Raw genomic sequence first — 25,749 nt, 5'->3', positions numbered from 1 at the left:
AGTTTGGAGGCAATTTTTATTAGTACTCAGAAAACTGAAATTTGAGTAAACATTAACTGGACCATGTAAATGTTATGAATTATACTTTCCTGTGAAAATTTCCTGAGATTTTCCCACGGGTGTTACCTGTGGTCATGTCATTGGACATTAAACCCTGAGGTGAGAATGAATGAATGTGTACCATGTGCCCATGGAAGTCAGAAGAAGGCTTTAGATGCCCTGGAACTAGAGTCATGGGTGCTGGGAACCAAACCCAAGCTCTCTTCAAGAGCAGCAAGTACTCTGAACCGCTGAGCCATCTCTCCAGACCCATGACGAGAGAATTTTAACGTTCGTTAACTTCAGGGCACAAGCAGGGTTTCCCACAGATCCAAAGATGTCCTGGCGCATTTCCGACAGAGGTGAACTCGTAGGTGAATCCCTAGTTTATCACTTACCAGAATGAGGACAAAGGGAGCCATTCAGAGGGAGCCGTTCAAACTCTCTGGGCCAGTTTCCTCATCTGTAAGATGGGGGTGCCTCTTCTAAGTGGGTCAGTGTGGCAAATACGTCCAGTGACTCGTAGTCGCCTGCTTCCTAGGGCCCTGATGGTCAAAGACATTAAAAAGAAAGCCCGGTCTTCACCATCACTGCCACAAAAGAATGCCAACGCCAGAGTCTTCGGAAATGCAACAGTAGGTCTTGCAACTCAACACCCAGAAAGCTGAACTCACAGATCCACTACACAAAGGAAAACGTGACAGAGTTGAAACAAGGGGTAAAATTTCAACTTAGGATCCTCTGTCTTGACTTAGGTGTCCTTTGCCTGCATTCCGGTCCTTCTTCCCTCATCGCTGGTACCACTCTTCCTTGGTCTCCTCTGCACATTTTGGACTGTATGTGCACCTATACCTGTTACACACACACACACACACACAAACTGTATGTACATCTATGCCTGTTTGCACACACACATAGACTGTATTACACCTATATCTGTTTACACACACATGTCTACTTAGACTATATGGGCACCTATGCCTGTTCACACACACACACATACACTCTACAGGCTGGGACCCACATATGTGTCCGAATGCTCAGCTTTCTTCTGAGGTTGTGTCACCTTGCTTGATATTATACTCCCAAGATCTGCACATTCTCCTGAAAATTTCCCATTTCTTTTTTCTGGATAACAGTCTGGGCTGTGCACACACCACATTTGCATTACCAGCCATCTGCTGACGGACATCTGGGCTGCTTCCATTTCCCTACCGACATAAATAAAGCAGCAATAAACACTGGCATGCGAATATCTCTACGGGGCAGCCCAGGACACCAAGTATACACCCAGGAGCAGCAGAGCTGGGTCAGATGGCAGGGCTACGTTTCTTTTCTTTTTCTTTCTCTTTCTGAGGAACCTTCAAACTGATTTCCATTTGACTGCATTAATCTCTACTCTCACCAAGTTTTATAATCTGAAATTCTTCCCTTTTTTCTCCTGTTTAAATCTATATCAGAGCAGTTCATTTGCGATGTTATTTAATATGTGAACTGTATTGTTTTACACAACGTGGTTTTAAAAATTAAATGAATTTGCTTTAAATGGGGATGCTAAGACTACCTCATAGGATTGCCTTGGTCAGGGACACAACAAGCCATATGACTTGGTATGGGAACCCTGCAACTTTTTTTTTCAGATTCATTATATTTTATGATTGTTTGGCCTGCACGTATGTCAGTGCACCGCAAGCGTGTCTGGTGCCTGTGAAGTCAGAAGAGGACAACGGCTCCCCCAGTTAGGGAATTAAGGATGATGTGGGTGATGGGAACTGAACCCGGGACCCCACAAGAGCATCCATCACTCTTAATCACTGACCCATCTCTTTAGCCTTGGGACCATGAGCTCTAAAAGCTAACGAGAACCATTATTTTACGTCGCTATTAGTTGATGCTCAAGAGAAATCGCATTCTTTTGAGGGAAAGACACACTCAGCATCGTCAACCAGGGTGCCTGTTTGAAACTTGGCTTCTGTGAGGTTGCATTCCCAGGCCCCAGACGACCGCCAGCACTCCCAGTGACCTTAGCAGCCACTCCATGCAAGCCTCAAAGAACAGCGTCTTCCTACCCGTCCCCAGACCGCAGCTAAGGCTCAACACGTACTTGCTGAGATGAGTGTTTACAGCAAGGAATTTGAAGGGATTCTTGTTTTCCAGCCTTCTTAACTGCCGCGCGCATGTTCCCTCGTGGAAAAGGTTACATGTGTTGACTGCCGGACAAGTGCCCCAGACTCCTCAGATTTACAGCCCTTTCCCGAGAGAGCTACAGCTCAGCGTTGGGCAGCAGGGTGCTGTTCAGTTACTTCTCCCCTCTAGCAAGGAGTTCAACCCAGTTTAGATTAAGACACCAAACTCCCGGTGGGTGCCTGCTTAGCATTCAAAAGGCCCCAGGTTCAATCCCTAGCACCACAATAAATAAAATAAAAAGAGGAAGAAGCAGCCCAAATCTCTGCTCTGCCTCTTGACCTCTGCCTGAAGCCCAATGTGCTGAGCCCAGTGACAAACATTAACTGACATTTGGGAAGGGGTGTGTCTCCTTGTACATTTTGAAGGATCATCTGAGAGTTTAGTGTATGACATTTTGGATCCTTTTCAAGAAAGAAATCATCTTTAAAGCCAAGTGGAGACGATGAAGTGACTTCACATTTGAACGCAAGAGGCAGATAGCTCACTGGGTGGAGTAAATGAGGGCTGAGGTGAGTCACACGGTCCTGGGGATGGAATATAATTAGAGCTCGTTTGGAAGCAAGCACGTACAGACGTGACCTTTATTCTCCAAGCAGAGCTGCGCTAATGTCCGCTGCCACGCTGACATGGACACCAGGGGACATAAATCTAAACAGCAGCGGCCGGAGAGCAGGTCACACTCCAGGGGGTGAGGCTCTGGCCAGCTCCAGGCTTCTACTGAGCCAGCACACACCTAGAGGTCAAGGTCCCAGATGACAGTGGCCAGCTGGTCTCTACCACGCTGGTGATAACAACTTTCCATGCTGAGGTGGCGTCTCTCACACACGGTCATCCACAAGCTCCATCTTCCTGTCTAATGCAGACTCAACCCACACAACCTGGTGCTCACACTGCTTCTTGGAGATGATGGTCCCCAAGATGTGTTCATTTATTTTTTTTGCCTTAAAATGTCAGCCCTCATATTGAGCGAGGTAACCCAGACCCAGAAAGACAAATATAATATGTATTCATTCGTAAGTGGCTTTTAGACACAAAAAAAAAGAAAGAAAAAAGAAGAAGAAAACCAGCTGATGGGCCACAAACCCAGAGTACCTAGACAACAAAGAGGAGACTAGGAGACACACACATGGATCTACAACGGAAGGTGAAAAAGACAAGATCTCCTGAGTGCATTGGGAGCGTGGGGGTCATGGGAGAGGGTAAAAGGGGACAGGGGAGCAAGGGAGGGGAGTGGAGAAAAATACATAGCTCGATAAAAATAATAAAAAATGTCAGCCTTTGGGGGACTGGAGAGGTGGCTCGTGGGCAAAGCTCTTGTTTTGCCAGTATGAGGTCTGCAATTCATTTTTGTTGGGCACCTGCAGCAGGCACCTGTAATTCCAATACTCAGGAGGCAGAGACGGGAGCCATGGGACAAGCTACCTATCTAGTCAGAATTGACTGCCAGGTCCAGGTTCAAGCAAGAGACCCCCCTCAATAAATAAAGTAGATATCGATCTCGGTCAGTTTTGAGCCTACACACACATGCACACACACACATACACACCACTGCAAGACACACACAAATTATAAGTGAGAAAATAAATAACAGACATAATAAAATGTCACCCTTGCCTGGCTCACTTTACTTTTAATTTGAGTAGCTGATATGGGTTTCTTCCCTCCTGCCTCTACTTCCTGAGTGTTGGGATCACAGGCAGGCATCGCCGTACTTGGTCTATGTGGCTGGGAACCCAGGGTTTCTTGTGATAGAAGCAGTCTGTCATTTGATCTCCCTCCCTCCCCCTCCTCGTGTGTGTGTGGTGTGTGTGTGTGTGTGTGATTTTGGGAAACATTCTGTGTAGTCCAGGATGGCCTCAAACTTGAATTTCTCCTGCCTCAGCATCTGACATTCCTGACTTTTGCATTCTCTCAAGCCTGCCTGTTTCTCACCTCTACTTTGTGCTCTGCACCATTCCTTGCTCCAGGCATCAGTGTATTATCAGAACACACTGGAGTGTGCACAGTACAGCTGCTGGGGGAATACAGCTGTTAGTAGACTCTGTGAGAGTCACAGATGTCCTGACCCCAAATGACAGATGACCTCTAGTGCCCTCCCCATGATCAAGGACATGGTCAAGGACATCTAGTCATTACACCCAACCCAGTGTCTTCCAGAAAACCTCACATGATTCACTGTTACCTGTCCAAAGTGATGCCATGTGATACGCGAGTTCTTGGTATTCTTAGTGATTAGCGAATAACGAAGGTCATAATTATTATCATGTGCTCCACTGTAACTACAAGCGGACATGAAATATAAGTCAGAGGTCATTCTTAGTAACACAAGTATGAGTGTGTGTGTGTGTGTGTGTGTCTGCGTGTACGTGTTTCTGGGAATTGGACCTGGGACTGTAACGCAGTCCTAATTATTAGTCTTATTAATAAAAACCCGGGGTCAGATATCGAGGGTGAGAACTGAAAGATCAGAGAAGCAGAGCTGCAGGCTCTAGAGAGACTTCTTACCTCTCCCAAACCCTCAAACCAAATGGTCCCACGAGGGGCAGCCAGTCCCCATCGCCTTTATCTTTATAAAAGGATAACAAGACTAATACAGATATGTTGCTGAGGATTGAGTCCTCAATTGTCACTTAGTCTTTGCATCTTGGGCAGCCATGCACCTCTGCATTCACCTCTATTCAACTTCTTAAAAATTATTTTTAAGTAAATAATAATAATTTTTTTTGCAGTACTGGGGATTGAACCCAGGGCCTCCTTCAAGTTAGGCACGCACTTAATACCGAGCCTCGCTAATTTTTGTTTCATTTACTTCATAAATTACCCAAGCTGAACTTGAACTCACCATCCAGCCTGGGCAGCCCCTAAACTTGTGACTTGCCTGCCTCAGCATCCTAAGTAACACACACCTAGTGTGCTCAACACTCTGGGCTCAGACCCCAAAACTGGGGGAAACACATCCTGCGCAGATAGGGTGTTCATGAGGTGGGTGGGACAGAGAAGAGGCACAGTGAGCGAGCGCCACGGGGCTCAGGCACTGATCTCTTCGCCCCACCCTGCTAACAGGACACCGCTTCCCGAATCCTCAACACATCCTGAGTGTAAATGTCATTCTCCTTGACACTCATCCTGTTCCAGCCCTGTACCCATCCCCTCCCTGTCGCCCACAGTTTTCCTGTCCCTGAACTGTTTTTGGTACCAACACTCCATGTGTTTCCTATAATAGTGACACTAATGTCACGGCTTCAGTTGGTGTCATGGCTCTTTCAAAGACACCCGGAACTCTTGACGGCCATGGGGCTGTTAACCACGTTATTAACTGACCACACGATTCCATCACGTAATGGACAATTATCCTCTCCATGAGGAAACTCAACCACCAGGAAGGTCACATAGCCAGCTCCAGGGTCCCACAAGGTCAAGAGTAGTAGAAGGAACCTGGAAGTGGGGTCTAATTCATGTCAGCCATGGACTAGCCGGCTCTTATCTTTCCCAGGAGCCGCTCAGAAGGACACAGGAAGCCAGCACTGGAGCAGGACAGACTGCCTTCTAAAAACAGCATCCCCCATTCACTTCTTAGCCACACGGCATCCTTCTCTGTTTGCCTGGATAGAGCCACCCTGTCTGTGAGAGTAAGGATGGCCAATCCATGCAGACCCTCTCCTACAGCTCTCTCCCTGACCAGTCCACCTGTCTTCCCCACAGCTGCCTTGCTCACACCCTTATCCGCACCGGCTCTCCTTGCCCGCACTCTGGGGGAAGCCCAGCACACACTGTACCTCCCGCCCTTACAAATCATGCCTGCTCTTCCCCCGACGAAGCCTTGACTCTGAGATCACATGCTCAGCAACACCCTCCTTGACCACCTCCTCTGCCTGTCTCCTGCTGCTTCTACCCCCACACCTTGAAGTTCCTGTCCTTATCTCGTTTCCACCCCAGCCCTTGACACTGCCCGGTGTGTTTCACTTGCTTATCTTGCTTGTCAGAGCCTAGCTAACGTGGGGAGAATGAACTCGCCGTCTTTGGGGTGGGGTGGGGGAGAGAGCTGTGTGCAGCAATGACTAATGCTAGCGTAGACTGCTGGCTGCTTTTTGATACTACTCTTAGGAGCTCTTGCAAAGTCGCTTGTGGTTTGAATGACTTTAAGATTCAGAGTGCTATTAATTTCCGGTGAATAATTCCAAGAAACATGGTGCTTGGGGAAGAATTAAGATGTTTTCAAGAGAGTACAAAGAGCTGCCTGGTGTGACTCTAGAGGAAAAGACCACAGCGCTGAAGTCATTTTCCTGTTTGGTGAGCCACAGCAGGCAGTGCCTGGGATATTTTCAGATTTACTGTACTCTCATTCATCCGAAATCAGATTCCACACGATGATACGTTTGTTTAAAGCAGCCTGGAACAAACTCATCTCCATCCCAGCTCTTGTTTTTCTTTCTCTGCTCCCTGCTCCCCACCCCCACCCCACCCCCGCCGCTACAAAGGTATTTATAGGTTTAAAGATTACTGAACTACCAGAGACTTTCTTACAGGTTCTTCAATATGTCTGAAAAGCAGGCTGGGGCTGGGCATGATGGCACACACCTTTAATCCCAGGACTTGGGAGGCAGAGATAGGTGGATCACTATGAGTTCCAGGCCAGCTTCAGGCCAGACAGGGCTTCATAGTGAGACCCTGTCTCAAAAAAGAAAAAGAGAGAGAGAAGGAAGAGCAGAGAAAAGGTGGGGAGAACTGAGGGTATGTGAGTAGCTCAGTGGGAGAAGACTTGCCTAGTGTATATGAGGGCCTGGGTTCTACGCAGGCACAAGGCTTCTATCCAGTATTTTCCATGCATGGTATGCCAGGAACACACCCCTTAGTCTTTGGGCACATGTAAGAGGTTGAAGGCAGCTGTGGCTGGGGGCATGTGCCACCCGCTCCATGAAATCAGAAAGGAAGTGAGGTGGCGGCTGCAGGCTGTCCGCCTACCTCAGGTCCCACCCGCGCCTCAGCAGCTGCTTCCAGAGGTGAGAGATGTCAGCAGACTGATGGGAAACAGCTGGCTCCTTCCTGCCCTTTGTGTTCCCCCAGCCCTAAGCCCACACACAACTGCAAAACCCACCGCATGACCCTCCCAGCAGCGCTGCGGGTCTCGACGGTTGCTGTATCCTTCGGATGGAACAGACAAGGTGATGCCGGGGAGCTCTAGACAAAGGAATCCAGCTCCCAGGGCCTCTGTTGGGCTTTAGTTTATCAAGATTTTTTAAGATAGTGTCTCCAAGCCGGGCGGTGGTGGCGCACGCCTTTAATCCCAGCACTCGGGAGGCAGAGGCAGGCGGATCTCTGTGAGTTCGAGACCAGCCTGGTCTACAAGAGCTAGTTCCAGGACAGGCTCCAAAGCCACAGAGAAACCCTGTCTCGAAAAACACACCCCCCCCCAAAAAAAAGAAAAGAAAAGATAGTGTCTCCACTAACCCACTCCGGCTTCACACTTGCTATATAGCTGAGCATCCCAGAATTCCTACTCTCCCTTCCATAGGCTCCGGAGTACTGGGATGACAGACATGTGCCACCAAGCCCCACTTATGTGGGTTTATGCTGAGAATTGAACAGAAGGCTTCGGGTATGCTAGGTGAGCTCTCTGCCAGTTAAGCCTGGTACATCGTCAGCCCTTATTTTATTTTAGGAAGGTAGGGTTTCATGTAGCCAAGGCTGGCATTGGACTCTTGATCTTCCTGCTTCTGCTGCACATGGTTGGGATTGCAGGTGTGTGCCACTGGCCTCCTGATGGACCCTGAATGCCTAAGCAGGTCTCTGTCCCTTTCCAAGCCTGTTTTCTCAAACTCAACACAGTGACGGACATGTCACGCACGTTCTGTGGGTGACCAGTGAAGGGAAGATTGGTTAGATGAGCTGCTTGAGGGGACAGCTGCCTGTCAATCTACCACTTGGCGCCGAGTTGCTTTGAAAGTACCACATGTAAGTAAACAAACCATTCTGGGAAGCAGAATGGTTTTACGAGACTGAAAGCCACCATTGCCGGAAGGATTGGAAGCATGAGGTAAAACACCAGGGTCACTGCACACAAGTAGACACCTTCGTTCTTCACGGCTGCCTTTCAAAGATGGATTAACAGAATGGAGCCATATAATGTAATTAACATACACACACACACATTTATGTATCTGTACACAGTGGAGTCTACTCACCAGCAAGAAGAATGAGCTGATAGGATCCACGTGTGCACATACTTACTACATAAACATTATGCTGAGTGAGGGGGGCTTTCCACAAGAGACCACATTTATATAATATTCATGGGAAGGCAAGACTTGTCTATGGAAGTGGGGGGTTAGAACACCTGTCTGAAGGGCCGAGCTGGAGGGAGCTTCGGGAAGTCATGCCGGTCATGGACCTTGTTAGGGGTTGAGTTCCAGCAGGATGTGCTGATGGTGCCCTGGAGAGGCACGTGTTTGGAGCTGAGGGTAGAGCTGCCACTCCGTGGCGGTGAACCCACCAGCATATGCGTGACCTGGGCTTGATCCCCAGCATTACATTTTTTAAAATTATTATTAAAAGAGCCATGTTGCCGGGCAGTGGTGGTGCACACCTTTAATCCCAGCACTTGGGAGGTTGAGACAGGTGGATCTCTGAGAGTTTGAGGCCAGCCTGGTCTACAGAGCGAGTTCCAGGACAGGCTTTGTCCAAAGCCACAGAGAAATCCTGTCTTTAAAGAAAAAGAGCATGTCTTTATTGCATTTGAATTTTTCTTCAAAGTAAAAGTACATAATTACATCAAATGCTGTGCTCACTGACAAAGCGTTTGACTGTGTCCCAGGTTGGTCTTTAACACTGGCAGTGCGAGCAGACACAAATGAGGTTGGGCACCACCAGGACTTCGTGGGTCGGTGGAGAGAACCGGAGAGTAGAAGTCTCGTCTCTTATAGCAGTCACCACCTCCCGATAACAGCTCAGGCTGAGGAACGAGCTCCAGTACACGGGCCTTGGAGGGACAGTTCAGACCCAGGCTCCAGCAAGGGGAGGAGTGGCCCTTCTCCATATACACCTTTCAGCGCAGCCCTCCTTTGAGAATCACGCCGCTGCTTCACGCATTGCTTCCGTAACGACAGGAAATGTTTAAAGTCAGCCTAGATGTGGAAGAAACCCAACATGCAGCACGGACTAACATGATCATCCAAGTGAACTGATGCCCTGACTGCCCTGCAGAAGGCAGAGCAGAGAAGAGCCTGGGTGGTTCGTCGTCTTTTGTGTATTTGTTGTGTGCATAGACACACACATGGCATAAGTGCATGTGGTATATGAGCATGTATGTGTTCTGGCTACCACGGGATGACTGCATGTGTCCTGCTCTATGACTCTCCATTTTTTTCATTTGAGACAGTCTCTCCCTGAAGCAGGAGCAAGGCCTGGCAGCCCCATGTTCCTTCCCCACAGCACTGGAGTTGATGGGAGCTCAGGGGACCTTGTCTGGCTTTTTATCTGGGTTCCTCGGGATTGAACTCAGGCTCTCCAGCTTTCAAAGCCAGGGCTCTTGCCCACAGAGTCATCTCAGCCCAAACATAGGTGAATTTAGAAGCAGGCTAACCCCGGTTCTGGGGGCACAGGGGATGACTCCTTTGGAAACAGGCTTGCTTCCCAAGCGTCAGAGCCTGAACTGGGATCCACAGCACCAGGGAGAAACTGGGTGTTCATATGTAGATTAGCAGTGCAGAAAGGTGTAAGTGGCCACTCTCCAGAGGTATACATATCCTCAGGCCACTGGAGTGTGAAATGTCCCTCAGAGGCGTGGCCCCTCCCTGTGGTGCTAGGGGGAGGTGGTGACGCCTTTGAAAGGCAGGGCCGTGGAAGGGAGCACGCTCATCGGGAGAGTGATGGTTCATCAGCTGGCTGCACTGGCGATCACCTAGGAGACGACACGTCTGGGTGTGTCTGTCACGTGTTTCCTGAGAGGTGTACCTGAGAAGGGTGACTGGAGACGTGAAGGTCCCTGGGGCTTGCTGGCCCTATCTAATTGGTGAGCCCCTGGGTTCCACGAGAGACCCTGTCTCAACAGCTGAGGTGGAGACCAGAAGAAAACCAAGGGGGCCTGTCATGTGGGATCCTGGAACAGGACACACGAGGGAAGCTGAGGTTATCCGTGGGGAAATCGGACGAGAGGTAGTTAGGGAGTTCTCCACACCGTTTTGCAAGTCTTCTGTAATTCTAAAATCATTACAGAGCACAAGGCAGAAAGTCACGATGTATTGCTGGGTGGACAGATGCACTGACGATGTGATAAAGAACCGCATTAGCCGGGCGGTGGTGGCGCACGCCTTTAATCCCAGCACTCGGGAGGCAGAGGCAGGCGGATCTCTGTGAGTTCGAGACCAGCCTGGTCTACAAGAGCTAGTTCCAGGACAGGCTCCAAAGCCACAGAGAAACCCTGTCTCGAAAAACCAAAAAAAAAAAAAAAAAAAAAAAAAAAAAAAAAAAAAAAAAAAAAAAATAAAGAACCGCATTAAAACATCAGTCGAGCTGAATACACCTGCAATCCCAGCACTTGAGAACCGAGGCAGGAGAATCAGGAATTAAGGTCAGCCTGAGTTACATAGCAAATTCAAGGCCAGCCTGGGCTAAATGAGATGCTGTCTTTAAAAAAAAAAATGTAAACAAAGTCAACTATAGAATTCTATGGCAACCAAAAGAGGGCTCACGGTACAGCGCTAGAAGGTTCCCACGCGCTCAAAAGCTTCAAGAACGAACTGTTGAAAAGACCAAATTAACAAACTAAACTTAGCCTTGATCCTGGCGGCAGCTTCAAAGTTCCTCCCCTGGCTTAAGAAGCACGTGTGATCGGCTGCAAAGTTGACCTGAGTAGAAAGTTGTGTGTGATGATCCATGTGACACCACCAAGGGAAAACAGGCGAGACCGCTGAACATAAACAACGATGTAACCAAGGCAACAGCAGAGAGGACGGTGGCGACCCAGGAAAGAAGGCTGGGAATTCTCAGGAGAGAATGTTCTGTGAGATGCCATGCAGCTGAGATGGTGAACCTAATGAAAGGTTCACGACACATCCAGGCCCAGGCTGTACCTGTGGGCACCCATCCCTCTTATCAGACACTGATTGCAAGAGGGAGGGGGCAGTGGAGTGAGCTAAGTCAGGGCCGGTGTGAGCTGGTACAGTCGCCTTATTTAATATTATTTAATTACTAAATAAACTGATCTCATGAATCAGCCCCACAGTAAAATGATGTAACAAGCAATAAATCCGCAGTGGTAACCTTTGGTGTTCTGGATGAATGTACACACTGTAACCCACATATTTATCATGGAGCAAGGGAAGCTGTGGGGTTATAATGGAATACACACATGTCCCTTGGAGACTGAGAATCAGAGGAGGGCGAAGGGAAAAACATGAACTTCAAGCTCTAAAGACTCACAGATGAGAAATGTCCTATGAGATAATTCAGAAAGCGTATGGTTCCCTGTGTGGGACAGGAAACGCCTAAGGTCCAACTCAGCCCTCAGAAGATATACATTCAGGGAAAATTCCAAACCTAGTCCTCCAGGGAGCATGGAGAGAAACCAGCCTAGAAGCTTGAGGCTACATCAGCTGCAAAACTTATCTGGTTCTCCAAGGGGGTTGTGAGCCACCAAAAACTCTGTGCTGCAGAAATCAGTTTCAAAGCCAGTAGAGGTGAAAATGCTTTCTCATGTGACTGTAGAGCAGCGGCCTTGCCCATCTCAGTCCAGCTCTGACAGGACTCGTGAGTCCAGAGAGGATTCTGGTCTGCAGTAATGAAGCTAGGGGACATGGTGGAAGACTTTACCCGAGCCCTTCCAGCAACATGGCAGGATCTCGAGTACTTCGTAGGGGACAGTTACTTAGTGACCCTAACTAGTGACAGTTCTAATTGACCTTAAGAGGGTAATCAGTCTAAATAATAACTCCCACACTCTCACAGGGGTGTGTGTGAGGGGGTACGTGTGTATGTGTTTGTGAGTATGTGTACACATGTGTGTGTGCACGTGTGGAGGCCAGAGGTTGACATCTGGTGTCTTTCTTGAGACAGGGTCTCTCGCAGGAGATAGGGCTCACACATTCAGTGGGACTGACCAGCAAGCTCTAGGAATCTCCCGGTCTTTGCCTCCCCATGGCTGGGATTACAGGCTTGCACCGCCATGCCTGGATTTTTTATGTGGGTCTGGCAGTTCAAACTCAGGCCTCTACGTTTATGCGACAAGCCGTTACCAACAGACATCACCCCAATCCATAACAATTTTTGTAAGTAATGATACCCGTTGAACACCTTTTGTGCACCAAGCTTGCGCCCTTCAAGTAGACGGACTAGCTCATTTAATACTAGTCTTCTCTGAGAGCATGCATTAGCCACGACAGGATACAGGACAGAAGAGCTGCTTACTGGTTAGCCTGAGTGATGGGTGAAGATCACTTGGTACAATGACTTAGTACAGCCTCCTCCACTGCTTCTCTTCCCTGAAACTGAAAGTGTGCCAAGGGTCTCTTTGGAAATCATTCCAGTGGTGTGTATCTCAAAATTGCCGAGCAGGGCCACTGCTCCAGCCAGCCAGCCACTCTCCCCATGTGCAATTCCATATAGCAACATAGCACATTACCGCCTCTGAGCGTCAAATGTGTCCCTGAAGGTGTCTGTGGCAAAACTGTACCCAGCCGGCTTGGGAAAGAATAGGAGACATGCCAAGTTCACAGGTTCCCTCTAAGGTGCTGCAGGAAGAATCTGATATGTCAAATAAACAACAAAGTGTCTAAGCACAGATACTTGTAATTCTGCTTCGGCAGGGGAGGGGAGGGAGGGAGAGGAGGGCCTTTGTTACTGTGGATTTTTTTTTAACTCTATTTTTCTGAATCAGACCAGTAAAGAAACACACCCGGTTCTGGTAGATCTGATAGATTTCTCATGAAAGCGGGAAGATTAGCTGCATTTTAAAAAGACGGTTGTTACCCCTATGGCTGGGTTTATATCATTCCAATGGGAAATGAGAGTTTACCTGGACATTTGAAATTCTGAGGTCTCACACCTCTGAGCAGATGGATTCTCCTCCTCACCCCGTGGTCATCGCTGTTCCCTAGGGTAAACCAAACATGGATGTTGCAATGTCTTTTACTCATGGATGCTTGCAATGTCTTCTTTGACGCTTAGAATTCAAACTCACTGATTCCATTTTTTTTTAACGTATTGATAATCTATTTATTTTATTATGTGTATAAGTGTTTTTGCCTGCATACCCTTGGAGGTCAGAAGCGGGTGTGGGATCCCCTGGAACTGGAGTTAAGGGTCGTTTGAGTCAGCCACCATGTGGGTGCTGGGAACTGAACCTTGACCCTGGGAGAGCAATGGTGCTCTTCCCTGCTGAGCCCCGCCCCTACGCCAGCTCCTGACTGCGGACTTGAAACAGGGACTTTGCAAAATACCGCAAGAAGAGGCAATGCTTGCATATATGCAAATAATTCATGCGTGATATGAGCTCAAATGAGCTTCAGACGCCCACGGTCTAGCAGCAGATGGGCCCCTTTGGGCGCTCTCCTAGCCTTTCCCTGTCTCCAAGCGCCCGCTAGAAGCCTATTCCTTCAAGGGCTGCAGCCTTACTCCAGGAGAACAAAGGGAACCTTCCCTTACTCTCTTCCTTCTGGTCAACAGTTTTAGTCTATACAGTTAACTAAGGACAGAAAAGCACACACGGAGTCCACTGCATATCCAAGAAGCCCAGGGGTCATACCCAGAACAGGAGGCTTCAAAAACAGCAAAATGTTTTGAGTGTTTTCTGAGGGTCAGAGGCCTGCAGATGTAGAAGCCCGTGGGCAAGTGCACAGCCACCCAGGGAGCCTCCTAGCTGAGAAATACGAGGACCCTGCCTGCCTGGGAGAAGCCAGACCCCATCCCTTCTTCCTTAGAACACATCTTTCCTAGGCAGGCTGCAGCCGATAGAGAGACTCTACCAGCATCTACGGTTTATGTCGGGAATGTGCAAGGAACAGCTTGCAGTGGTCCCTTTCTGCAGAGGGCTGCAGTTTCTCTGAACAGCTCCAGCTTTCAAAGAAGCATGGACGGGGTGAAGCATTTCCCTCTCCCGCAAGCCTCTGTACCTTCCTTTGTGGACAGCAACTTCAAACCTCCACTCCCCTCCTTCCCAAGTGTGAATCCATCCGGAGCCCTTTCTCCTCACCTTATCTCTTTAGACCAGTGTTTTTTATTTTAAGTAGTGTGTTACTGCAGCACTGGGAACTGGAACCCAGGTCTAGCCCAGGCAAGCATTCAACTGCTAAGGCCCAGCCCAAGGCTCTTGAGACGCTAGACCCACAGACTCCCTCTTGTCTCTTTCCTCAGGCTCCTTCTCACCATGGCTTTTCCCTTTGCAATGCAAGGATCCAGCACAGGAAGAAAAAAATGTGACCTTTCCCGACACCCTAAATCTTTACGTTCTCTCCTCCATCTTCTGTGCTAGCCTTGCCTCCCACCTGGGCCTGGAACCCATCTGTTCCTCTTCATCTTTGCCAGGTCCCCAGCCCACACCACAATCTTCTCTTCTGGACTCTTTCAAAAATGCAAAGCAGGCCAAGTTGCAATGTCTACACATCAGTGTTTCCTGGCCGTCCACAGACATGCCCCTACCCCGCTGCCACCTCCCTCCACCACCCCCTTCCACCGTGGTGGTTTAAAGACTCGGCCTGGGGTCCCTTTTACTCTGTCCAGGGACAGTCACAATGCTCCTATTTGTCCTTTCTGTCCGAGCTCAGAGGTCTTTCTCAAGCGCTCACACTGGGGCCCCCCAGCTCTGTGTGCCTCGCGCCCTCTCCCCCAGGTGTGCTCAGTACGTATCACCCATACGCCTTGCCTTCTCCTTACCAGTGCCTCTCCCCCGTGACCCTCCACGTCCACGTCCACAAGAGTGAAGCCCACATCACTTTTTCTCACTTGTACATCTGCGAGTGCACAGTGTCACTCTTGGAAGGGGTTCAGGAACCGTCCACCCTCCTCAAACTCTGCCTCCCGGAAGGAGGAGGCGGGGCTAAGATGACTGGTGACAGACAGATCTTCTCACCAACCACTCCTCAAGCCTCTACCGGGCCGCTGGCCTCCGAGGAAGCGTTGGGCCTCCTTCGCCTCGACTTCTTTCTGTGGTTCCCTTCTGCTTCTCCCCCAGTCGCTTCCTCCCTGTACCCCCAACTGGTCATCTGCTTGCTTTTTCTAATCTCCCCTCCTACGAGGATCTAATCAGAATTACAGGCCGAGTCCACCTATCCCAGTGTGCCAAACAGACACGCAGAAGGGGGCTTCTGATCTCCAAGGTCACTGAGCCTTGTATGCCAACCACTTAGGCACAGTGACCCCAAGAAACTGCACTGCCACCCTCATCTAACTACCACCTTGCCCAATAAAGTCACCTCTCCCTCCGTCTCCCCCCACCACTACTGGCCTCTTCTTCCTCTGCACCCGCAGCTCTGTCGGTGAGGAATACACTTGCTCCCTACCTGCTCTTGGGCCACACTTTTCTCCTTCCCAGTTGTTTCCCCAAACTAAACACTCCTTTAGATAACTCGGGGTCCACTCTCAGCACTCCATAAAGTCGTCTGGGATCCTTCCCTACAGGAAGGACTTGATTTTCCCCAACTCGACTTTCAAATCATTTCTCAAAAATATGGCCAGCATCTTTCCTGAAAACAGAGCCGTTCCAGGACAAAACAGTGAAGCTTCCACACACATGGTCAGGACACTGTCTTACCGGTCTCCTGCCTCCGCACCCTCCAACACCACCAGGAATAGACAAGTCATGCAGGGAGTCCTAAGGAGTCCTCGCTGTAAGCTAAGGAGGGAGTTTGATCCCAGCCTGGCCCCTTGGCAAGCCCCTCCTTGACTGCCTAGCCCATCTAAGGTGGCAGTTGTTTTTCAAAACAATGGCCTGCCCGCAGCCCGGTGGCCTCGACTGTGACCCCACATTTTGTCAAGCTCACACCCTGCCCTGCACTACTTAGCCTATCAACTTGGCATTCTTCCTGACCTGCTCAGACTTTTCAAATTCTTCCTCAAGGCCCAGAACAAATGACTCATATCTGGGCCCTGTGTCACCATCCAGCTGCCCTCTCTGCATTTGAAAGCAGAGCCCAAGTCCGGCTTTTTAATGGAGCTTCCTGGATCAGTGATGCCCACGCATGCTCAAGGCCACGTAGTGTGAGCCCAATACCCTGAATGAACTAGACTGGGAAAGAGCAGACAAGAGCGAACCAGAGGCCGCTTATTTATAGACCCGTTTTGTTTATTTTGCTTTCGTCCTAAAACTAAGAAAAACACTAGGCTGAGAGAGGCAGGCAAGTCCTACAGTAAGCAATTTCTGCTTCCTCTGAGCTGTGTTTGAACGGTATTTATTCCTGCAGCTTTGCAGGTCGGGTAGTCTCCAGCGGTAACCCCAGGATGGGCCGCTAATGTGGCCCATCCTGGGGCCAGCAACAGCACTTCACCCTGTCTCTAGAGCAAGCAATCTGCAGCCAGGGCCTCTGTGGGAAGGAGCGGTTTAGCACCGGCAGAAGGAGGAAAGCAAGAGCCTGTCGTTGATGTTGTTTCTTTTTTTTTTTTTTGTTTTGGTTTGTTTTTTTGTTTTTTCGAGACAGGGTTTCCCTGTAGTTTCTAGAGCCTGTCCTGGAACTAGCTCTTGTAGACCAGGCTGGCCTCGAACTCAGAGATCCGCCTGCCTCTGCCTCCCGAGTGCTGGGATTAAAGGCGTGCGCCACCACCGCCCGGCTGATGTTGTTTCTATACAGGCCTCCCGCTTCATCCTCAGCATGAAGGAGGAACAAACAAAACCAGAGCCTCGAGTTAACCCCAACCTTTCTTCAAGAGAGTAGCTGTGAGCTACATCCCAAGGTATAAAGTCAGTGTTAGTAACAGCCAGCACTCAGTACTGCGGGCTCTACATCCATAGTCCGTGGTTCTAAACAACTTCAGAGATGATTTGGCGGCGCGCTACATTGAGCATGTGCAACTTTTCCTCGCCAATTCTACGTCCACCGTTCCAAACAACTTCAGACAGAGAAGATTTGGGGGCTCTTATGTCTCCATTGAGCATGCGCGCTTTTCCTCACTAATACTCCCTAAACAGTAATAGTATAGCAGTCACTCCCAGGTTCTATGAAACACCACGCCATCTTGTCTAAGGGATCCAAGCACGTGACTGTTGGTAGCCACACCCTACCCCACCCCTGAGGCACCAAGGGATGATGGCCTGTGAAGGAATTTTAAACAGAGACAAATTCAACTGTGTCAGGCTGTTAGAAGCTTGGAGCTAAGATTAACTGTGTCTTCCGAGATTTTTTCTTTACTAGCAATTGAGAAGCATGGTTTCAGAAAACCCAGTGGAACTATCTGTGTCTAACCCTGAGCCTCTTCTCCGCTACCCCATCCAGGTAACAGCCCTGGTGTAGAGCAGAGCAGCCTGAGGGAGGGGGAGAGGATGCTGAGACCCCCACCTTGGGTATCAGTCATGGTTACCCACAACCTTTGAGTCATGGAGGAAGGAGGAGCCACTCTTGACCAGCTCTGGAGATGCAGAGACCCATGTGTGCTTTTGGGCAGTGGGAACAAGACTACAGGGACCTACAACAGAGTAGCTGGGGGCAAACTCCCCTCGGGCCAGGACCAGGAGTGTCCTAACCAACCATTCTCTGCCCTCCAGACACCCAGCTGAGAAACCATCTGAGCTCGCCTGGCCTCCAAGTTTGTTCTCTGGCCTTCTTTCCCCTTACCCCAGCTCCACCCCCACACACATACTAAGCGCTTGGCTTTGCCCTTATAAGGCTGGACACAATATACAAGTGTCTAGGCAGCAAACATCATTGGAATGTATTTCTTTTGTTCTCTGAGTCCTGTATGCTCACTAATATTCAGTCTGATGGCCACTTCCTAGCATCTCACTGTCCTCCCAATTGTGAGGGCTGAAGGAAATACCAAATGCTACTCAGCTGAGAAAGAATTCTAGAAACCTGGGAGACCCGAACTGATGCTCACCCTCCGTCCATCTGAAAGAACTGAGAACAGCTTCCTCTGAGAACACAGTTCACTTGAAAACCCCTGGATAGAGCCTTGACGTAACCTGTCACAATGTAGACCAGCCTCCAGGATGCGTGCCTACCATGTGTGAGGCCCTAGGTTCAATTGTCAACTGAAGAGAAAAAAAAGAAAGAGAAGAAGGACAGAGGGAGGGAGGGAAGAGAAGGAAAGAACGGGAAGGAGGGAGGGAGGGATGGAGGAAGAGAGGGAGGGATGGAGGAAGGAAGGAAGGAAGGAAGGAAGGAAGGAAGGAAGGAAGGAAGGAAAGAAATGTTTTGACCAGAGCACATAATTTTAAGTAATTTTTCTTTAAGTGTCTTTGTTTGCTGGCTTTGAGGGTTCAGAGGATTGCTTGGGGTCAAATCCAAGGACTCTGAGCAGGCTAAGATGTTGTGGTAAGAAGAGGGTGATGATAGATAGATAGATAGATAGATAGATAGATAGATAGATAGATGATAGATAGATGATAGATAGATAGATAGATAGATAGATGATAGCGATCGATTAGATAGCTCGCTAGCTCGCTCGCTCGCTAGCATGAGCTGATAGCTCGATAGCTAGCTGCTAGCTAGCTCGATCGATAAGCTCGATGCTCGCTCGCTGCTCGCTGCTCGCTCGCTCGCTCGCTGCTCGCTCGCTCGCTGCTACCGCTCGCTGCTCGCTCGCTGCTCGCTGCTCGCTCGCTCGCTGCTCGCTCGCTCGCTCTCTCGCTGCTCGCTCGCTCGCTCGCTCGCTCGCTCGCTCGCTCGCTCGCTGCTCGCTGCTCGCTCGCTCGCTCGCTCGCTCGATCGCTGCTCGCTAGATCGCTCGCTAGATAGATCGCTCGCTCGATAGATAGATAGATAAGGGTGCGAGCAGGGCTAAGGTGGTGGCACAGGGGGCAGAGAATTTGCCTTAAAAGCATGAGGGCCTGAGTTCAATCCCAGCACCCATGAATAAAGCAAGGTGTGACAGACCTCTGACCTCCACCACACACATGTGGTATAGGAGGGCCTTCTGTCTATGTGTTGCTTTTATTGGTTAAAGAAACTGGCTTGGCCTATAGCAAGGTAGAACTTAGGTGGAAAAGCTAGGCTGAATGCTGGGAGAAAGAAGGTGGAGTCAGAGGCAGATGCCAGAACTTCAGCTGGTAAGCCACAGCCACATGGCTATATACACAGATTAATGGAAATGGGTTAAATTAATATGTAAGAGTTAGACAATAAGAAGCTAGAGCTAATGGGCCAAACATGATTTAAATAGTACAGCTTCTGTGTGATTATTTCGGGGCTGAGTAGCCTGGAACTAACTAGCGGCCTCTCTACAACACACATGCACATAAGCACATACACATGGATGTGCACACACAATGCTTTGTTTTGTTTAAGAAGCTAGTTGCTAGAATAAGAGAAATTTAAAGTTAAAAGAGGGAAAATAAGAAATTAACAGTATCAAAATTAACAGTATCACATCGACACAAGAACTGCCTGTCTGTCTACCTCATTAGTGGGAAGTCTGCTGAGGAGAAAAGATAGTCAAGATGACGTTTCCATAGTCAAAATGGACATAACACAGCTTATGAACTAAAAAAATAAGTAACTACCTAGGAAAAAGCTTTAACAAAAAAATAATAAGTGGACTCAAAAGACAGCAATGTAAAGAACGTCCATGTTGGAGGAAAACTCATGCGCAGCCAAGAAACCTTGTGTGTCTCTGACTGACTGGCCAGAGGCCAACAACACATCTTGGCTCCTCAGTCTGCATCCACCAATGAGTGATGGATACAGCAGACAATAAAGCAGGGGTTCTCAACCTGTGGGCCACGACTCACTGGCATTTGAAACCAGTGTAAGATCTGGATTGGGAGACCCATGCTGCAGCTCCCCAGCCATCAGCTCAGCATGACAGCACTAAGCCCTGGCGAGGGAAGCTTCCAGAAGGTGAGAGCAGCAAGCTAAGGCCACAGAAGACCATGGACTTGAACTGCACAGAGAAGTTGCTGAAGACTGACAAGCAGAGACAGCATGGTCAGGTGAGTGAGTAGGTGCGTGTACAGGGATGAAACCCACGCTACCCCATGCTGTACCGCTGAGCCACACAGCACAGCCCTCAGAGCAGCTTTCTGTAGAATCTGATCTCTATCGAGAAAAGTGAACTGGAGGAGGCAGGGAGGACGCAGGGAGGACCCAGGGAAGGGTAGGCAGGTCAGTGCCCATGGCTGCTCAGAGGGTAACAGCAGGAGGGTATGTGGTGCAGCCACGTGTTTGTACTTAAGCGTCATCTTACTCTGGTATTCTTTTCCTCCAGCTTTTGGGATTAAGTCATCCAGCCACCTAAACAAGAAAGATGACAGAGGGTCCAGCCCACAGGCGGACAGGACAGACCCAGACAGCAAGCTGCGGTCTGCCCAGCTTGGAAGGGCTGAGTCTACTGGTGGGTCTTCGGAAACCCTCATGTAATTTACATCCATGTTGATCCAGCTCCCTTCCCTCCTACACAGCCAGTTCTCTCTCCCATCTACTTTCTTCCCCTCCTGCCTTGAGAGCAGGCTCCGTAACTTGAGGGAGCTCAAAATATCCCTCCCCCAAATATTCCCTTATCACACTTATAGGCCGTCTTCCAGAGAAGCTGCAGGGACAGACGGACAAAAGCTGTTCTCTTATAAAAATATTTGCGCCCGTCCCATCTGCTGCCCTCTACCTAGGAAATAAACTTCCTCAGGAAGAAGAGAAGGACTCTGACACCTACCCAGACAGACCGGCCCAGATGGCTGCCACCTCAAGACTTTACTGCACCCAAGGGAACCTTGTCCACAACCTTCCCTGCCCTGCCTGCTCCACTTCCTTCCTCCAGAAGCTTTGTTTAGTTCTAGGGAGCTTGCACTGCTTTGAGCCTTATATTTATGTATGTGTGTGCATATGTGTGTGATGTGCATATATGTGTGTATGTGTATATGTGTGTATGTATAGTGTATGTGTGTGTCTGTATGTGTGTGATGAGTATATGTGTATGTATGCATGTATATATATATGTGTGTGTGTGGTGTGTATATATATGTATGTGTGTGGTGTGTATATATGTATGTGTGTATGGGCACGCATATGTGTGTGCATACGTATATATGTGTGTGTATGTGTGCGTGTGTGTATAGGCATGTATATGTGCGTATACATGTGTGACGTGTGTATGCATGTGTATATGTTGTGTGGTATGTGCGTATATGTGTGTATATATATATGTATGCACGTGGTGTGTATTTTGTGTATGTATGTATATATGTGTGTATGTATTGTGTATGTGTGTATATGTGTGTTTGTGTGTATTTATGTGTATATGTGTGTGCATCTGTGTGTTTGTATGTGTCTTTGTGTATGCATGTATATGTGTCTATGTGAATGTGTCTATCTATATATGTGTATGTATGTGTGTATGTGTGGATATGTGTGTCTGTATGTATGTGTGTGTGCATCTGTGTATTTGTATGTGTCTGTGTGTATGCATGTATATGTGTCTATGTGTATGTATCTGTGTCTGTCTATGCATGTATGTGTATATGTGTACGTGTGTGTACATGTGTGTCTGTGTGTATCTATGTGTGTGTGCATGTGTGTATGTGTGTGTCTGCAAAACTTAGGAACCTAATAAAATTTGTTATTTCCCACAAGCTAGTCTCCTGTCATCTTATTTCTGCGGCTTGGCTGAGGAGTTGGCAGAAGGAAGAGACACACCCCGACGCCCAGGAGCTGGCTCTAGAGTAGCTTACAGCTCAGGGATGTTTCCAGAACAATGCACAAGCGAAAGAAAGATAGATTGGAGCTCCTAATGAGTCCCAATCCATTCAGTTCACACGCGCTCTGACACCGTAGAGCAAGAGAGGGACCAGGCGGCTGTGTTCTGATTCTGAAGGGACGTGGGGGTAGAGATGGGAAGGAGCCGAGCTCTCCACTCCTTTTTCTCTGGGCTGGAACAAAATGTGCCCCAAGAGAGGAGGGGCATGCGTTGTTTTGTTTTACATGTTGTTTGTTGTTTTTATTAGTCACAGGTAACAGGAAGCAACTTTTGAAGAGAAGCTGCTACAGGAAGGAATTCACAACACAACGGTGTTGGGTGCTGATGCTGGGGAAATCGGAATGTAGGGATTTTTAAACATCAAAGTGGAGGGGAAAGATTTGACAGTGAACCACGGATGTCCACATCACTTTGCTTTAGCATTGATCTCACAGGAAAGGGAAAGGGAATATGTGACTATGAAAGCAGGCAGACAGCTGTGTGGAGACCTGCAGACGTGTGCACTACCGTGTGGAGACCTGCAGACATGTGCACTACTGTGCAATCTGCAGACGGCGTGCACTACCGTGTGGAGACCTGCAAACGTGTACACTACTGTGTGGAGATCTGCAGACGTGTACACTACTGTGTGGAGACCTGCAGACGGCGTGCACTACTGTGTGGAGACCTGCAGACGTGTGCACTACTGTGCAGAGACCTGCAGATGTGTGCACTACTGTGTGGAGATCTGCAGATGTGTGCACTACTGTGTGGAGATCTGCAGACATATGCACTACTGTGCGGAGATCTGCAGATGGCGTGCACTACTGTGCGGAGATCTGCAGACGTGTGCACTACTGTGCAGAGACCTGCAGATGTGTGCACTACTGTGTGGAGATCTGCAGATGTGTACACTACTGTGCGGAGATCTGCAGACGTGTACACTACTGTGTGGAGACCTGCAGATGTGTGCACTACTGTGTGGAGGGAGACCTGAAGACGTGTGCACTACTGTGTGGAGATCTGCAGACGGCGTGCCCTGTGCTTCCACACTGCCTTCGCGGAGTGTGGGTCTGGGCTGGTGTAGGTTGCTCAGGTTACCTCTCTGTTGACTGTAATTACACGGGACAATGTAGCCTTGGGGAGCCCGGGAGCTGGTGTCTGCTCGGAGGCCCAGCCTCTCTCTCTCTCTCTCTAAAGCTGGAAAAGCCACTGATCCATTTTCCACAAATCACTTTTGAGAGTGCAGCCAGATCTAAAGTGCTTTTGCCCCTGAACAAAGGAGCAGCCATTCCCAAAGTCCAGTCCAACCTGAAATACCAGATTTCTAATGAGCCCTGGCCCCAGTCCTCCAGCTCACTCTGCACCTGGCTTAACCTCTTTCTGCCTGCAGGTTCTGAGTCTACCTTCAGTGGGAAATGGTTGTGTCTAACTGCTGAGCAGATAAGCCTGCACGCGGTCCCTCTATTCACGCCTGATCCTGTGGGACTTAGGAAAGAGCACTGCCCTTTGCTGCTACGCCGCCTGTTAGCCTCCTGACGCCTCTTGCTCACCTTCCCTGGACACAAAGGGGACTGATTTACTAGTTCTAACCAGTCATCGCTCTGTCACCACGGGTTTGGCTTACATAGTGTACTGGATATCTGTTAAATGATCCCAGGCCCCTGTGTTATTACTAAAACTCTACACACTCCCACCCAGCAGATGAAAATGCCAAGACTCAGACCGAGCGTCTGATTCAGTTCTTGGTAATTCTGTTGTGTCATCTTCTTCCTCTCCTCTTCCTTCTTGTGGTGTGTGTGTGCACATGTATGCAGGACATGTGTGTGCACATGTATGCAGGACATGTGTGTGCACATGTATGCAGGACATGTGTGTAAGTGTGGAGGCTAGAAGTTGATGCCAGGTGTCTTCATCTATCCTTCTCCATTTTATTTTTTTAAGACAAGGTCTCTCACTTAATCTGGAGCTTGCCAATTGGCCAGACTAGCTGTCCAGCAAGTCGCGCCCCCATCTCCTATCTCCTTCTCTCTCTGTGCCCCCAGCACTGTTAGCCACCCCCACCCTCTCCCGCTGCCCCTTCTCCTCCCATCTTCTACCCTCTCCTGCTGCCCACACTCCTCCCATCTTCTACCCTCTCCCGCTGCACCCTCTCCTCCTATCCCCCACCCTCTCCCGCTGCCCCCTTTCTTCCCATCTCCCATCCTCTCCCACTGCCCCCTCTCCTCCCATTTCCCACCCTCTCCCGCTGCCCCCTCTCCTCCTCTCCCTGTGCCCCCAGCACTGGTATTGCAAACTTGCACCACCAGGCCCAGGTTTTACCTGGTGCTGGGCCCTGAACTCAGGTCTTTGAGTTGGCACAGCAAGCACTTCACCCACCAGGCTATCTCTTCAGCCTACTACCTTTTTAAAAGGAGAGCCTTAGATTCTGGGGTTTACAGTCTTGTGATTCTTCTTAATCACGTGTGCTTCACACAATTAAAACTTACCAGATGTGAGACTTGGAGTATTAAATTCTTGTGATCGGAGAGCAGTAGAATCTGAACGGTTTGTTAGAAAACTAGTCATTCAGAGAAGTATGAATGAGAGGTCTCTCTCTCTCTCTCTCTCTCTCTCTCTCTCTCTTTCTCTCTCTCTCTCCTTATGAAGTTAAAAAAAGATTAAAACAAAACAAGACACTCACAGAAAAATCTGGAGGAGAAAAACACAAACCTTGGAGGGAAGTGTAAATTAGTGCAATTGATTTGGAAGGTAAACTAGCAATTAGTATCCAAAGAGTTAATCATTTCCTTTGATCTAATCGGCTTTACTTTGATTGATATACCCCAACAAAATAACTCAAGAGTTTGGTAAAAACAAAGTAGCAAGACCAGGGAAGTGAGTGACACATTGTATCTGACCTACGGCATTGGCAGGAAAACACAACCCTGAGAGACAAGTAGAAAAGACAACGTCTGTAACCTAGATAAACACCTGCACCGCCTGGGATTTGGGTAGATCAGAAGCTGAGAGAGAAGGAGGGGGGGGGTGGTACAGCATCAGGGAAAGGTAATTAGGGAGGTGATGGTGGCAAATATCCACACGGGGAGGTGGACTGAGAAGAACACGCTAGACTGAGAGCCTGCTGTGAGGGAAAAGACAGAGCTGGGATAACGGCTTGTCCCTGAGGTCAGCAGACCTGGGAAGCAGGGCTCTGATTTAAATCTTGTAGTATTTTGTGGCTGCGGTTCCTCTTGCCTTTCTGTCACGGTGAGACGTCACACCGGAAGGGATTGAGAAGGCAGATTGACACAGTAGAAGACTATTTTCCAGAGCCACCGTGGGCAGCGTGGCAAAAGCTGGATTACAGAAAGGGAAGTCTGAGATCAAGAACAGTCCAAAGGCAGAGCTCTCAGGCAGGTGGAAGGTGGAGGAAGGGACAGATTAAGCCATTTAGTGGCTTGCATTCAAGGCTTGGCCACCAGTTAGCTATGAGGCTTAAGGGTCAGTGAGGTCACAGAGACACCACTTTAGGGAAAGGGATTTAGCTACATTTATGGGCAGTTCACAGCAAATTCCTCCTCATCAGCCCACCCAGGTTCTTAAAGGGGGCAGGTTACTCCTTCCTGACCCTTTTCCTCCAGCTGACAACCATCTGGACTGACTTTTAACCGCTAGATCTCCTCAAAACAAACAAAATAGAGAATTTCTTTGCGAATTCAAAACACCTCTAGACTT

At 49.0% G+C, this 25,749-nt stretch overlaps 1 long non-coding RNA gene across 2 annotated transcripts in view; it reads right to left on the bottom strand.

Annotated features, from left to right (window-relative positions):
- LOC119816281 overlaps window positions 1-25,749 on the bottom strand; it is a 93,647-nt gene that overhangs the window by 43,798 nt on the left and 24,100 nt on the right. Inside the window, exons 2-3 of one of the 2 annotated variants that reach the window (XR_005285716.1) lie at window positions 13,235-13,312; window positions 438-584 (exon numbers count right to left, since the gene is read on the bottom strand). This is a non-coding gene — a long non-coding RNA (uncharacterized LOC119816281). The remainder of the gene's footprint in view (window positions 1-437; window positions 585-13,234; window positions 13,313-25,749) is intronic. The other variant, XR_005285718.1, reaches the window with a different exon arrangement.

This window comes from Arvicola amphibius, chromosome 6 (assembly GCF_903992535.2).
Source record: "Arvicola amphibius chromosome 6, mArvAmp1.2, whole genome shotgun sequence".
In the NCBI taxonomy this organism is placed as follows: domain Eukaryota; kingdom Metazoa; phylum Chordata; class Mammalia; order Rodentia; family Cricetidae; genus Arvicola; species Arvicola amphibius.
This window is presented reverse-complemented; position numbering and strand designations above follow the sequence as displayed.